Genomic DNA, 13269 nt, shown 5'->3' with positions numbered 1-13269 from the left:
TTTGCTTGTTATTTCCCTGAAAAGCTAATTCCACCTAAAACGTGCCTTTTCAGCACTTCTGTGGATCCCTAGTGATATCTGCATTGCTTACTGTACTTATTTCCTTGTTTCACTTGAAAGAAAGTTACTGTTTGTCGTTTTTGCATTTAAGTTACCTGTAACACATTGCATTTAAGTTACCTGGTACTTGCTCACTAAAGCAATTATATAAGTCAGCACTAAAAAAATTAAAAGCACTACACCCTCACAAACTCCCCTTGAGTACCTTGTTCCCCATAGGCCCTTTTTTTCAATTATAAAGGAATTCCCAATACTATTCTAGCATATCCAAAGGACAGTTGTCAATCTCCTCTCCGGTTCAGCTGGTGAATCTGGAAATCTTGAGGCAATGTTACAACTGCCTCATGTACACAGACAACCCTCTCCTCCTCCCAACAAATTCCAACACATGTGAGAGATGCAAACATATAGCCTAACTGGAGGCTAAGCTCTCCCAACTCAGTACTGGCGTAACCAGTCAGGAGGAGAAGGAAACCACACTCACTACAATTCCAGTCTCACATAGACCTACCATGGCAGCAAACCAAACACATAAAGACACAAAAACATACTTGGAGGCTCTAAATAAAAATCTGCCTAAGCAGCAGAGACCTCCAAAGCAGACACCCAAGCAACCACTATTCCAAAACAAAACACATGCAACACATAGCTCACAAAGCCAGTGTGCTGAACAGTCACAGCCCTTATGGCTAAACAACACACCTGATACACTTGTAATAGGTGACTCTATCATCAGGCACACTGATGTCCCGCTCACCAGGCTGAACAAGGAGAAGGTCACGGTCAGCTGCCTGTCGGGCGCTAGGATCTGCCACATAACACAAGCACTCAGGTCACTCCAAGGCAAGTACAAATATGACTCAGTCATTGTCCATGCTGGTGTGAATGACCTGAGATGTACCTCCCTGGACTACATGAAAAGAGACATAGAGGAGCTCTCTGAGCATGTAGCCCAGGCCGGTATGACCCTGACCTTGAGTAGCATCTTACCCTCACCAAGAATGATGCCACAATATGAAGACAAGATGATCAATTTCAACAATTGGCTTAAGTATTGGTGTCATTCAAAGGGGATCCAATGCCTGTCAGCCTGGGATGACATGTTCGACAAGCCACGATGCTTTACTAGGGATGGCTTGCACCTGTCACCCCTGGGCTTTCGGATATTGGCAAAAGCTATTGCTACCCCCATAGTGCTTTTTTAGGCAAGGCTCAAAAGACAAACCCACCTCCATAGGTATCACAAGGGATAAGAGACTAAGAGTAATGCTACTCAACGCCAGAAGTCTAAACCTCAAGATGCACGCACTCAAAACTCTCCTTAGCATGGAGAACATTGATATCTGTGCAGTAACAGAAACCTGGTTCAAGGCTCCCGAGAGCACCCCAGCACTACCAGGTTATACCTCATACGATGCTTTTCAGCCCCAAAACTTGGACTGAACCACAAAAGGAGGGGGAGTATCAATATTCATCAAAGATACCCACACCTCCAGGTTGGTGGCACAGCACGAAGCATCAGAGACTATCCATGTGCAACTAACAGTGGGTAAAACTGCCTTCCAGTTTATAGCCTGCTACAGACCACCCTCCCAAACACAGGAACCCCACTCAGCCTTCTTGAGAACACTGGAAAATATGAAGGTCTCTCCAAACACCATTATATTGGGTGACTTCAACTATCCAAACATAGACTGGGAGCATTACTCTAGCTCCAACACCCTAGCCCAAAGGTTCCTAGAATTTATAAACTCAAATGCTATGGAACAACTTGTTACCACTCCCACAAGAGGGGAAAACATACTGGACCTGATCATCACCAACATGGGGACTTTATGCTCCAGATCAGAAGTGTATCCCTCACTGGTAAGATCAGACCATAAACTAATCTCACTGGATATTCACATCCCGACCCCACCCCCTGCCCAGAAAACCACAGTGGAAAACTTCTCTAAATCAAATTTCACACTCCTCAAAACCGAGGTGGAATCCTTCAAAGCCCCCGGGCCTGTGGAAAATACGGCCATGACCGCAGAATCCTTTATAAACGCATTCTATGAACACCTTCAGGAATGCATGGATCATGCAATCCCAAAGAAAACCAAGACCCAATCCTCCAATGGCAGACGTCCTGTCTGGTGGACCCCAGCCATAAACAAACTATACAATAGAAGGAGGAAGCTACTACATGATAGAGCAAAATCCCAAAAAGGGAAGGCATCTCTGATCAGTATTAGCAAAAAACTACGGGCACTCATAAAATCGTCTAAGGCCAGCTTCGAGAGAAAAATTGCACAGGACACTAAGGATAATCACAAGGCTTTCTTTAGTTATGTTAGGAACCTGGGTGGGAATTCCCAGATATGCTCAGAATTAGTCCAAAATGACAAAAAATACACCAAATCCACAGACATTGCCAACATGCTAGCTAACAGGTTCAGCGCAAACTCCCCCCCCCCAAACCAAAAGGGCAAATATCTATCCCAGCAGAGTGCTGCCCCTCCTGACATCTCAGATGCTCAGGTAAGAGCCGCCCTCTCCAAAGCAAAAAACACAGCATCAATGGGACCAGACAGTGTCCCGGGCTGCGTCCTATATGAACTCCAAGAAGAGCTAAACCCAAACATAAAACTACTGTTTAATCTCAACCTTACTACAGGATATGTACCCAAAGAGTGGCGTACAGCAACAGTGGTCCCTATCCACAAAGGTGGTGCCTCAACAGATCCTGGAAATTATCGCCCCATAAGCCTGACTAGCTTGGTCTGCAAAGCTATGGAAAGGATCATCATGGACCTCATAAATAAAGATATTGGGGACCTACAGACACTGGATCCTACCCTGTTCGGCTTTGTTAAGAGCAGATCCTGCCTCTTAAACCTGGTCGATTTCTTTGAAACAGTCACCAAGGCCATTGACAAGGGGAAGGTGGTCCACACAGCCTACCTGGACCTCACAAAAGCCTTCGATACAATACCCCACTCAGGCATTGTAGATAAGCTCACCAGCTTAAATATAAACCCCTATGTCACTAGATGGGTTGCAAACTGGCTCAAGGACAAAACCCACATGGTTAGAATTGCTGGAGTCATGTCAGACTCCAAACCAGTTACAAGTGGCATCCCACAAGACTCAGTCCTGGGACCTCTCTTGTTCGGTATATATTTCTTGGAGGTACAGGCCAACACGGAAGGACTGTGGCTGACCAAGTTCACAGATGACTGCAAATTGGGCGCCATAATCGACTCTCCAGCCGACACAAGCATCCTCCAAAAGGGCTTCATAGAAACAGACAACTGGTGCCAGAGCCATAGCCTCAAGCTAAATGCCAAAAAGTGTATAGTCATTCGCTTTGGAAAAAACAAAGTGCCCACAAATTACCACATAGGTGGTAATCTATTAAGTACAGAAGAAGTAATTAGGGACCTGGGGACCCAAGTTGATAGCAATCTCTCATTTGACAACCACGTGGCCAAAGTGGTTAGAAAAACATTTTATATAGCCCACCTAATCATGAAGGGATTCACATCTAGATCAGGGGAGGTCATCATGCCTCTTTACTCATCCCTCATCAGGCCCATGATTAAGTACAATGCCCCTTTTGGGATGTACCTTACCAGACACCTGCAGCTACTGGAAAGACCCCAAAAGTACCTCACCAAGAGGATCAAAGGGCTCAAACAGATGCCATATGCTGCCCGGTTAAAGAAACTCCAGCTCTACTCAGTGGCATACTGCCTGCTCAGAGGTGATCTGTGCCTGACGTATAAAGCCATGTCCAACCCGGAATTAATGGACATGCTGCACCTCAGAAAATCCAAATCCCATTGAGCCACACGCTCGAGAGACTTGAAGCTCAGCACTGAAATAAATAGGACATGCTGGAGGGACAGATTCATAACCCAGAGGCTCCCTTCACTCTGGAATAAAATCCCAGTCCAGGTTAGGCAGAGTCCCTCACTGACTCTCTTCAAGAGGAATCTTGATGAGTGGATGGGGGATCATAGGTTTACCCCGGGTATCACGTCTGTGTCACTGTTAGACAGAGGCACAGTATACTAACCTCGAAAAAGGGCATAGCAAAATTAATTTAAAATGGGTGGCGAAAGCCAAACACACTCTGGCTAGGCTTATAAATGCCCTAGGGCAGATAGCCCAGTATGAATCTATGAACCTATGAACCTATGAGGCAATGTTAGAACTGCCTCATGTACACAGACAACCCCTTCCTCCTACCACCAAACTCTAATACATGCAAGAGATGCAATTATACAACCAAACTGGAGACTAATCTCTCTCAACCCAAGACTGGATCAGACAGTCAAGAGGAGAAGAGGAATACTTGCATCACACCACCAGTCTCACATAGACCCATTAATCCAGCACTGGCAAAAAACACACATAAATACATGAAAACGTACTTGGAGGCTCTAAATAAAAATCTGCAAAACCAACAGCGACCTCCAAAGCAAACATCCAAGCAACCTCCACCACCCAACACAAACCATGAAACACATACTTCACAAAACCAGTGTGCCATGCAATCACAGCCCTTAAGGCAAAATAACATACCCAACATACTAGTAATAGGTGACTCTATAGTCAGTCATACTGACGTCCCACTCATTGGCTGAATAAGGAGAAGGTTACTGTTAGCTGCCTGTCAGCTGCCAGGATCCGCCACATAACACAAGTACTCAGGTCACTCAACAAGTACAAATATGACTCTGTCATTGTCCATGTTGGTGTGAGTCACCTGAGCCATACATCCCTGGACTACATGAAAAGAGACATGGAAGAGCTCTCTGATTACGTAGCCCAAACCGGTATGACCCTGACCCTGAGTAGCATCCACCCTCATCAAAAATGATACCACAGTATAAAGAAAAAAATTTCTTGATTTCAACAATTGGCTAAGTTTCTGGTGTCATTCAAAGGGGATCCAGTGCCTGTCTGCCTGGGATGACATGTTCGACAAGCCACGCTGCTTCACTAGAGATGGCTTGCACCTGACACCCTTAGGCTTTCGAATACTGGTCAAGGCTCTTGCCACCCCCATAGTGCCTTTTTTAGGCACGACTCAAAAGACAAACCCACCGCCATAAATGGCACAAGTAACAAAAAACTGAGGGTAATGCTAGTCAATGCCAGACGTCTAAACCTCAAAATGCATGCACTCGTGGCACTCCTCAGTATGGAGAAAATCGATATATGTGCAGCAACAGAAACCTGGTTTAAGGCTCCAGAGAGCACCCCAGCACTACCAGGCTACAACTCATACCATATATTTCGGCCACATAACCCAAACCAAAATACAAAAGGTGAGGGCGTATCCATATTCATCAAGGATACCCACACATCCAGGTTAGTGGCACAGCACGATGCTTCAGAGATCATCCACGTGCAACTAACAATGGGCAAAACTGCAATTCAAATTGTAGCTTGATACAGATCACCTACCATGTCCCAGGACCCCCATTCCATGTTTCTGGAAACACTGGGAAACATAAAGGTCCTACCAAATACCCTAATATTGGGTGATTTCAATTACCCAAACATTAACTGGGAGAACTACTCAAGTACTAACACCCTTGCTCAACATTTCCTAGAATTTCTAAACTCATATGCCCTGGTTCAACTGGTCAACACTCCCACCAGAGGTGACAACATATTGGACCTGGTCATCATCAACATGGGTGACTGGTGTTCCACACCGGAGGTCAACCCCTCTCTGGTTAGATCTGACCATAAACAAATCACTTTGGATATCCACATTCCGCCCCCACCCTCGGACAAAAAAAAACACTGTGAAAAACTTTTCAAAAGCAAACTTCACGTTACTTAAGACTGAGGTGGAAAGTTTCAAAGCCCCCATGCTGAAGGATAATGCTGTCCAAGCTGCAAAATACTTTACTAATATGATCTACTGGCACCTACAAGAATGCATTTATCGTGCCATCCCAAGCAAAACCAAGATTCACTCCTCCAAGAAAAGGAAACCAGTCTGGTGGACTCCTGCTATAAACAAGCTATACAATAGAAGGAGGAAACTAGTACAGAAAATAGTAAAATCCCAAGAAGGGAAGACATCCCTGATCAGTATAAGAAAGAAACTACGATCCCTCATAAAATCATCCAAGGTGAGATTTGAAAGAAAAATTGCCAAGGACTCCAAAGATAACCACAAGGCATTCATTAGCTATGTCAAGAATCTAAGTGGCGATGCTCAGATCTGCTCGGAGTTAGTGCAGAATGGCACAAAATACACTGAACCGACCTATATCGCCAACATCATGGCAGAAAGGTTCAGTGCAAATTTCACCACCCTCTCACCCCCAAAAGGGCCCATAACCATACCAGAAGAATGTAGAGTTCCTGAAATCAGATACTCAGGTTTAAACAGCCTTCTCCAAAGCCAAAAACACAGCATCAAGGAGACCAGACAGTGTACCAGGCTGCGTCCTACACAAGCTCAAAGATGAACTAACCCCTCACCTAAAGACACTGTTCAAACTCAGCCTCTCCATAAGCTACATACCCATAGAGTGGTGCACAGAAATGGTTATTCTGCTTCACAAAGGTGGAGCCACAACAGACCCCGGGAACTATCACCCTATAAGCCTGACTAGCTTGGTCTGCAAGGCTATGGAGCGCATCATCATGGAACTCATTAACAGAGACATTGGAAACCTACAAACACTGGACCCTACCCAGTTCAGCTTTGTTAAGGGCAGATCATGCCTCCTAAACCTGGTGGACTTCTTTGAGACATTTAACAAGGATATAGACGAGGGAAAGGTGGTACACACAGCCTACCTAGACCTTGCTAATGCCTTCAACACCTTTTCTCATTCTGGTATTATAGACAAGCTCACCAGCCTGAACATAAACCCTTACATCACAGGATGGGTTGCCAACTGGCTGACAGACATAACCCACATGTTGAGAGTTGCAGGAGCTAGGTCCAACTCTAAACTGGTTATAAGTGGCGTTCCCCAGGGCTCAGTCCTAAGACCCCTCCTGTTCAGCATATACTTCTCAGAGGTACAGGCAAACACAGGAGAACTATGGCTGACCAAGTTCACAGACGACTGCAAACTAGGGGCTATAATTGACTCTCCGGCTGACACAGACATCCTCCAAAATGGTCTCACTGAGACGGATACCTGGTGTCAAAATCATGGCCTCAAGCTAAATATCAAAAAGTGCATAGTCATCCCCTTTGGAAAAAACAAAGTACCAACATGTACCAACAAACTTCCACATAGGTGGTAGTCCCCTAAATACGGAAGATGTAATAAGGGATCTGGGGACCCATGTAGACAGTAATCTCACCTTTGATAATCACATTGCGAAAGTGGTTAGAAAATCCTTCTATGTGGCCCACATAATCACAAAAGGGTTCGCATCCAGATCAAATGAGGTCATTGCACCCCTCCACTCATCACTCATCAGACCCATCATAGAGTACAACGCCCCATTTGGGATGTACCTTACAAGACACCAGCAACAGCTGGAAAGACCACAGAAGTACCTCACCAAGAGGATCACTGGCCTCAAACAGATGCCCTATGCAGCTCAACTGAAGAAACTCCAGCTGTACTCGGTTGCATACCGCCTACCCAGAAGTGATCTCTGCCTGACATACAAGGCCATGTCCAACCCAGAATTGATGGACATGCTCCACCTAAAGAAAACCTTATTCACGTGAGCCACACACTGTATGGATGTAAACCTCACCACAACAATAAATAAGACATGCTGGAGGGATAGATTTCTGTCCCAGAAACTTCCCATGCTTTGGAACAAGATTCCAATCTACATTAGGCAGAGCTCCTCGCTAGCACTCTTCAAAAGAAACCTTGACAAGTGGATGGGAAACAGAAAGTTTATCCCGGGGATCACTTCAGTTGCTCTGCTGGACAAAGGCACAGGGAACTAATCTAAGGGGGTGGTGAAAGCCAACACATTCTGGCTAGGCTTATAAATGCCTTCGGGCAGATAGCCTAGTACCTACCTATGAACCTATGAACCTATGAGACAGATGCTGTCCATCTCTGGCAAAGCATCTTAGTCTGTCGATCATATCTAATACAGCTGTCAGGTACTGGATCCCCCTGGAATGACACCAGAAGCTAAGATAATTGTTAAAGTCAGTCATTTCCTGTTTGTACTGAGGCATCATTCTCGGTGATGGCAGAGTGTTGCTTAAGGCTAGGGTCATACCTGCCTGGGACACATAATCAGGTAGCTCAATCATGTCTCTCTTCATATAGTCCAGGGAGGTACATCTCAAGTCATTCAGGTCAACATGGACTATGACAGAGTCATAACAGTACCTGTTGTTGAGAGACTTCAGTGTATATGTGACATGGTAGATTTTGGAACCTAACAGACAAATAACCGTGACTTTCTCCTTATCCAGCCTGGTGAGAAGCACATCTATGTGTCTCACAATGGAGTCTCCTATGACTAATATGTTGGGTTTATGGTGAAGCCTTGGTGGCTGTGAGACACAGGTGTGTGGACAATGCATGGTATGTGGAGTGGAGGGCTGTGGAGATCGCATGTGTTTTTGCCTCGGAGGTCTCCTTTGTTTGGGTATGTTTATGTTGAGGACCTCAATAGCAAAAAAATCCAAAGCCTGGAAACATTGAGGTAAAATGCAGTATTTCTTCCAAACAAGAAAAAAATCACAAAGCTTTCGGGATCAACCCTTCATCAGTGTGCAAAAAAGAAATCAAATGTCTCCATTTAAATAGTGAGTTCAAGCCATAAAACTAATCACGACACAGTTGTATTAAGCACTTCAGTTTAAAAACACATAGAGATAAAATGTTACTGAAAGTCAGTATATCCATAAAATAAGTAAAACATTTAACTAAGACCCATCCACACAATATGTTATTTTAAAGTTATCTGTCTCCTTTTTAAAACAGGTTTAATGCTTACTGCTGTATTTAAACCTGGAAAACAATCAGCTTCTAAAAGTGTGATCCATGAGCATTCATTATTATTAAGACCCCCCTTTTTTTCTTCTGTCTGATGTCAATCAATAAATGTATGTGTACTTCATTTCTCCCTCATATGCTTGCCCAAAGCATTAGTTGCTACCTCTCTACATATTTCAGATTTGTCCCTATATACAATGCTTGACACACCTTACATCATGCCATACACACAATGGCAGTGGTATTACAGGTTGCAAAACACCTGAAAGTATATTTCTTCTAATGTTTCTAATGCTTTGGGCAAGCATATGAGGAAGAAAGGAAGTACACATACATTTTAACTTTAAAGTGATTGACATCAGACAGAAGAAAAATAGGGGGATCTTAATAATGAGTTAGAAGTATGTGAATACTCATGGATCACACTTTTAGAAGCTAATTGTTTTCCAGCTTTAAATACAGCAGTAAGCATTAAACCTATTTTAAAAAGGAGACAGATAACTTTGAAATAACATATTGTGTGGATGGGTGTAAGTTAAATATTTTACTTATTTTATGGCTATACTAACTTTCAGTAACATTTTATCTGTATATGTGTCTTTCAACTGAAGGGCTTAATACAACTGTGTCATGTGATTAGTTTTATGGTTTGAACTCACTATTTAAATTGAGGCATCTGATTTCTTTTTTACACACTGAAGAAGGGTTAATCCCGAAAACTTTGTGATTTTTTTTTGTTTAGAATAAATGCTGCATTTTACCTCAACATTTCCAGGCTTTGGATTTTTTTACTATTGTTTTGCATTTTGTATCCTGCCTGGTTTTCCTTACATGCTATTCTTGTTTCTTTGGATTTTTGGTTGCTTTGCTTTAGAAAAGCCATGGGTGTTGAGGTAGTTTTATCCTTGAACATGACACAGTGTCTGGTGAATAATAGTGGTCATTCTGTGAACCAGATGCTGCTAATTCAACATAACTCTCTGCTATCCTGATTGGGGGAACCAAGGGATGTCTTGACACCTAATGTGGATGAGGCTGCTGCTGGCTTAAAAGAAAAAAATAACTGCCTTAGAACTTAAGGTACAGTCATTTAAAAGATTACAGTGGCAACACTTCAGTTTTTTAACATATTTAGAATGTGGTTTTGTTCCAAAAGGTCTGAAGGTTTTAAAAATGCCCTCATACCGTAATAAGTACTTCAAGTTACTCAAAAAGTGGCAGGAGCTTAATTTGAGAATTGGGGCTGACTACATGAGACTAATGAATGAATAGTTTTACAAAACTAAATAAAGCGTTCGCCACAACTGAATAACCAAAGAGAAAAACAGCTTACGCCTTAAGCTATGTATTCTTGGGAACCGGTACACACTTCGTCAAGGATGAGCCAAAAAGTATGCGATGATAGTACTCGTTAAATAAAATCCAAAAGTTTATTTCGAAAAACACGCAGTCAGTTAAGCGCTTTCACCTGCATATACTACAGGCTTCCTCAGAACTAACTGCCATTAGTTACAAACAAGTTTAAATAACTTTCTTGGTGCCAAATACGCTCATATAATTTAAAGACATATCATCTCTTAAAATAAAAAACGCACTATTAGTATTAATATCTAAATGTTACCCAATACATCAAATTGATTCATTCTAATATCATATCATATGTAAATACTTTCGTATATACACATTATATATAAAAACGTTACATATAAAAAACATTACATATAAAAACTTAGGCAAGGTGGAGAGAAATATTGTGTTCTAAGCATGTATATATATTGTTAAATAACTATGCTTATAAAACATATATAGCTAAAAAATAAAAATGAAAATAAAATATAAAAAATATAAAAAATAAAAATAAATCTTATTTCATTTTTTCATAATAACAATTCTATTTAATAATTTTTAATTTTTATACTTTAATAAAGATTTTATAGAAATGTTATTGTTCAACCCAGGGGGTGTGGAGGCATCTGTATATAATTGCCACCACATTCCGCGAAAAGATAAAAACCCTTTACAATCGCCCCCCCCCCCTGGGGTCCGATCTAATAATGTCTACAATACCAAATGTAAATCTATGCTCTTTTCCAAACTGATTAATATGTCTACTAAGTGCATTCTTTTCATCACCTTTTTTGATACAATACATGTGGTCATAAATTCGTCTATTAAAGTGCCTTTCAGTCTTCCCAATATAGAAAGCTGGGCATGCACCACAAAGTGCAATATAGACCACAAATTTTGTCTTACAATTTCCATGTCGGAATTTTATGTTCATCCTGGTGATGTTTTTCAAATTTGCTTCATCTTGTTCATAAATCAAATAACAATAGTTACAATTCCCACATCTATATGTATGTGTGTATATATTAGTTATTCTACTAGGGCCCCTCTCTAAAATTATTTTGAGATTAGGGTCCATTTTGTTTACAAAAGTTGGTTCAGTCCCTACTATATTAGAAACATAGGTATCAGTTTGGATAATATTCCAATTATTTCTTATAATATCCTTGACCTTAATAACATGTGGTCCATATTCCAGTATACATGCCCTATTCAAATTATTAGACTTCAGGCTGGACGTATTCCTTATACTATAGTTATGTGAGCTTCCATATGCTAAACCCAATAACAGAGTGTATTTTGTACCCCACTTACTACCTGCTTCCTCACTTTCTCCATCATTTTGGGATCATATCCTCTATCCTTAAATAACGTAGTTATAAAATCAACTTCTTCCAACATAAGTGCATAAGAGGATGTCATTCTTATGGCTCGTACCAATTGACCTTTAAAGATGTTTTCCATCATACTTTTAGGGTGGTTACTCATAAATTCAAGGTAACTATTAGAAAAAGTTGCTTTTCTATAAATTCTGGATGAAAATTGATTATTATCTTTAAAAATAAATGTATCCAAATATGCCAAACCTGTTTCATTTTGTGAAACAGTAAATTTAAGAAATTCACTGCTAGAATTTATGTAATCTAAGAATTGATGTAAATGTTCCACACTACCTTCCCATAGTATATAAATATCATCCAGGAAGTGTGAATAATATTTAATGTTCTTATAAAATTCACTTTGAAATATGGTCGACTCCTCCCAATCTAGCATGACTAAGTTTGCAAACACGGGGGCGCAAGCCGCCCCCATAGCTACGCCTCTTTTTTGCCTAAAAATCTCCCCTTCATAATATATATAATTATGATCAAGGACTATACTCATTAACTCCATAATTAGGCAAACTTTGTCCCATTCTATCTCTGCATATTTTCTCAAACTTCTAGCAAACGCTTCTAATCCCTCAGATTTCGGTATACATGTATATAAATCAATTACATCTATTGTAACAAACAAAATACCATCCTTAAATGATGTAATAGGATATCGCGAGAGAAATTCCCAAGAATCTTTCACTAAATGGGGAATTCTTTTGTATATACTTTTTAACATGATGTCAATAGCCACCCCTAGTGGGAAGGTTTTTGATTTGCTTCCTGAGAAGATTGGTCTAAATGGAGGATCATTTATGTTTTTATGAACTTTGGGAATGCCTACTAATGTGGCCATTACTGGGTATTCTACTCTTAAATAATTGTATATATCCAAATCTATTCGTTTATCTATTAAAAATTCCTCGATGTACATATTGATTTTCCTATAAGCTAAGTTAACCTCAATTAATGAAACCACTTCATAATTATCAGTAGAATGTAATATATCAAAAATCTTAGAGGTAGAATTTAACTGATCATATAAGACTATACCGCCACCCTTATCGGGCTTCATCACTCGAACAGTTCTGTCTTTCCTTAATTCAGTTAAAATTGTCTCTTCCTCTCTAGACAAATTATTCTTTCCTTTTTTACCCCTAAGTTTGTTGTTCAATTGGTAAATCTGTTGAATAACAGATTTTTCATAAACATTTACCGTTGGATGGTATACAGGCATAAATGTACTTTTCTTTTTTAATACCTTTAGGCCATTGTCCTCATTCACTCCAACATCCTCTTGTTTATTGTTAAACATGATAGTAAGGTTTAGCTTCCTAGTAAATAATTTTACTTGACTAATATTATCTACCAATTTAAAATGAGTTGTTGGAATGTATTTAAAACCTTTCACAAACAAATTAAAGTGACAAACACTTAATTGCTTATCCGTATAATTATAAATATTGAATTTTTTATAACTGTTGATAACCCCTGTAGTAACAATATCAGTTTGTGTTTCAATGTTTATCTCACCATTC

The sequence above is a fragment of the Protopterus annectens genome, chromosome 10.part0 (assembly GCF_019279795.1).
Source record: "Protopterus annectens isolate FY-2018-M chromosome 10.part0, PAN1.0, whole genome shotgun sequence".
Taxonomy (NCBI): Eukaryota; Metazoa; Chordata; order Ceratodontiformes; family Protopteridae; genus Protopterus; species Protopterus annectens.
Note: the sequence above shows the minus strand (reverse complement) of the source record.